This window comes from Sprattus sprattus (assembly GCF_963457725.1).
Source record: "Sprattus sprattus genome assembly, chromosome: 1".
NCBI lineage: Eukaryota > Metazoa > Chordata > Actinopteri > Clupeiformes > Clupeidae > Sprattus > Sprattus sprattus.
The window spans coordinates 33,238,951-33,243,318 of NC_137920.1; positions in this window are offsets into that span (position 1 = coordinate 33,238,951).

Here is a 4,368-nt window from a genome sequence, read left to right on the forward strand (position 1 = left end):
AAGTCAGGACTCCTTGTACTCATGCAGATAGGAGAGTGCTTGGGGACCCGATAATAGAGTGAAAGAGAGGGAGAGGGAGAGAGAGAGAGAGAGAGAGAGAGAGAGAGAGAGAGAGAGAGGAGAGAGAGCGAGAAAGAGGAGAGAGATCAGGGATTCACAGAAGCCAAGGGTGCTACTGACCTTCTGCGACAAGACTGGAAGCAATGAAAGAAAAAGAATGAGAGATGAGGCCAAAGAGAGGAGAAGAACGAGATCGAGACAGGAGGGCAGAGAGGAAGGCAGCAAGGAGACTGAACAGAAAGAGAGAGAACAAACAGAAATTGAGACAACAAACAGAAAGTCGGGTGCCCTCTGAAACTGCTGTAACCACTTCCACTGCACGGAGACCACCCGGGGCAAACAAGCGCTGAGTAAAAAGAGTTTAGTTGCCTGAGCATTGCCGGACCATAATTGAAAGGTTTCCTAATTGAGCTCATTTGTTCTATGTGCGTGATTAAAGACGTACACTCTCCTCACTGACTCATAGCAGGGAGTCACTGGTCAATACAGTCAGCCATGTGAAACAGTTTAAAAAAACAACACAGTGAAACAGAAAAAATCACCTGTCATGTTCACATTTAGTCTGCAAGGATTGTGTTTGGGAGACGGGGTGTGTTAATGTAGCCTGGTATAACCAGGTCCATTTGTTGAGTAAGGTATGGCTACACCGCATTGTAGATTGTTTCCAATAGTTGCATCCTTTAATGTGTCCGTTAATTTAGAAATCGCTGGACCAGCCTTTAACCAATTGACATCGACCACTATGGGATTGCGATACTTCCTACGTTGCCACTAACGGTGCAAGCTGATATATTAGCCTTCCCCCAAACCCCCGCTGGTAGACAGAAAACAATGTGTTTGCCCTTGAATAAATGTACACATTCTTCTTGCTCTGGCTGTAAGTCTTCGATGTTTGCCTGCGTTGCTACCACTGTTTCGTATGGCTTCATGCTCTAGCAGAGCGCTCTCTAATGTTTCAACTACATCTCAAACGTATGCTTCACTTCAACACTTCAACATCCTCGCACTTAGCCACCCACGTCTAAAGCATGACACGGTTACACCGTTAAACACCCTCAACCATGTGAAACCGCTTGAAAAGTGAAACAAATCACCTGTCAGACAGACATTTACGCCTAAAAGTAATTATTTTTCTGGGTGTCTGGTGGTGGTGGTGGGGGGGAGTGTCATTGTCATTCCCGTCACAACTGAAGGGTCATCATTTATTTAAACAGCTCTTTGGCTGTATTATTTAGGGGATGAGAGGAGAGCCCCAAACATCTATCTAGCCTGGTTGAGATTGAAGCCCCCTGAATTTCCGATTGAAGTCAATTTCGCCTTGCCTGTCGGTCATCTTTCTTCTAAATCCTCGAGCATCAATCCTCTCTCCCCCTCTCTCTCCCCTCCAATCAAAATCCCTCTGTGAAAGGGCAGAGAAGCCTGCCTTCAAGGACTCTCCCACTGTTTCCCATTTGAAGTGTGACACTATTGACTCACCGCATGACACAGTCGTGCTTATGGTTTGGTACACGTATGGTTTGCCATCCACGCCACACAAATAAAGCCCGATGTGGAGTCAGGCCAGTTGGAAGGCATCAAAACTCAACACACGTTCCTGGTAACTGACTAAGGAATCCTCAGGGGGACAGTTCCCTTTTTTGTTAGTAGCAGTCTCTCCTTTAAAGACAGACACAGAGAGGACACGGGGAGCAAGGAAGAAAAAGACGGATGGCAGAGACAAGCGTGGGCATTACAAACCTACGTCTATCCCAGCGGTTCCAAAATAGACGACAAGTGACTATTCAAAAGCCTTATTTCGTATGCAGTTCTTAGGGGTTGATCTTGCAGGTGAGTTGCAATGACGGCCATTGTTCCACTCACCTTGCTAACATTCAGCACACTATAATGTGCTGACAGTGAATAGCAGAGTCAAATCTGAAGCTGCAAAATAAAACAAAGCCAATTAGTCCAAAAATCTAGAAACTAATTTCAAAGAGAAATCACTCGCACACTGGAACACAAACACACACACACTGGAACACACACACTGGAACACACACACACACACACACACACACACACACACACACACATCGCTAGCGGTAATGTTCGTGAAAGAAACAATATGTTTGGCCTCACCAGGCTGAGTGCAGAAATCCAGCCCGTCAGTGGGTGGCCACTCAAGGGATTTGATTAATTTCATGGAAGCAGCGGCACATCTAGCAAAGCAGCAGAGGTGGCAGAGCTGCTAAACTGCAATTTAATATAAGCAACTGTGTGTGTGTGTGTGTGTGTGTGTGTGTGTGTGTGTGTGTGTGTGTGTGTGTGTGTGTGTGTGTGTGTGTGTGTGTGTGTGTGTGTGTGTGTGTGTGTGCGGACACTCTGCGACTGGGGTGGGGAAAGGAACTTATTAGAGAGAGTGTCAAACCCCATTTTGAGGTACAGTATGTGTGCATGAGTACATTAATGTATGTACAGTATATGTCAACGAATGTGTGTGTGTGTGTGTGTGTGTGTGTGTGTGTGTGTGTGTGTGTGTGTGTGTGTGTGTGTGTGTGTGTGTGTGTGTGTGTGTGTGTGTGTTTGCAAATTACTGTGGAATTATTCCTGAGTGTACCTGAATGAATATAGACAGTATACTTGCAGCAGTAGACTTAGATGGTACAATGTACAGTACGTGTGGATGGGAAAAAGACAGAGGTGGCAGAACTGTTAAAAGCAAGGTAGTTTATATTCCTGTGTAGTGCACAAGTCTGATCAAGGTAGTATTAGTATATTCCTTTATTATACTAATATGATAAAATGCTCAATAAACTCACATGTCTGAAAGCAATTGAGTGTCACCACAGCACATATGACATGTATAGTATGACAAGAGTACTGTATACTGAATCATCATCAATAAAAAAGTGTCCGTGGCAGGGTGTGTGTCTGGTTTCCCTCACACACATGCGCACGCATGCACGCACACACACACACACACACGAATATGTGACACAATGTTGGGTGTGTGTTGGCGGAGGGGGGGGGTCGGTGTGGGATGCTGACCCCTCTTACTCTTCCCCATGCGGCCAACGTAAACCACATGGACAACCAGTCCGGCCTTGAAAACAGTGACCTTGAAACAGTAGACAATCCATCCATCAACCCCCCCCCCCCCACACACACACACACACACACACACACACACACCAAAAAAAATCCCTCACTTGCTGTCCAGCCACCACCAGGTCCGCGTGGGGTGGCTGCAGACAAGCCTAAAGGGTGTTCTCTTCTCTGGGAAATATTGTTTTCTTTTATTGGCTGGTCCACGTCTTATTGCTTTATTGATTAACTAGGCAGTTAAAGGGAAGGGAGGGGGGGGGGGGGGTCTGGTGTATGTCGGCGTGGGCTGATGGACATGGGCTTTGACAGAGCCACTGGTCTGCCTCTCGCCAATAACGTAAGACAAGCTGAAGTGTGAGACTGAAGGGGGGGAATTTTAAACCTTAAGAAAGCAAGAGGGAAAGGAAGCAGATAAGTCAGAGACAGAGTGAGATATATATATATATAGAGAGAGAGAGAGGCCGAGAGAGGAAGAGAGAGGCAAAGAGAGAGAGGATGGGAGAGAGAGAGATGCAGAGAAAGAGAGGATAGGAGAGAGAGAGAGAGAGAGAGAGAAAGCATAGATCTATAGCCCTACTAACACAGAGGACTCGTACTGTTAAGAGGCTCAGAAGTGAGAGAAAGAAAAGTTACACACACACACACACACACACACACACACACACACACACACACATATACACACACAAGCGCACATACACACTACTGACTGCCAGGCTGTGCAGTGCATAAACTGCTGTGATTTAGTGTTGTGTTTTAGGGAAATTGAGAGCCCAAAGACAATGCCAAGCGCCGGGATATTCATAGATGGATGGCACTGACGCACACTTTTATATAATCTTGTCATAAAATAGCTGATGAAGGGAAGAAGAACTCCACTCGCCATCTGCAATTACGTCTCCCACGGCTGAAAAGGTGAGCGGCAATGTTTGTCGTGTCTCCAAACCAACGGTAAACTTCAATAGCGGAGGTCGAACGTATTGTTCTTGAAAGCGGTAAATTGATGCACCTTCATTTTCAATTGAAGGAACTCGGCCACTTGCAATCGAAGAGGTCTCCTGTCCTATCATTATGTCGAAGACAATATTCAATGAAAGCCCGGTGATTATGCTCAATAACTGGTTGCGAAGACAACAGAAGGACAATCCAGTGAGGTGTGAGAAATCATATAATTGCACCAGTGGGCTTTATTTTAATTGTAATTGTTGTTTAATGCCAGACCTA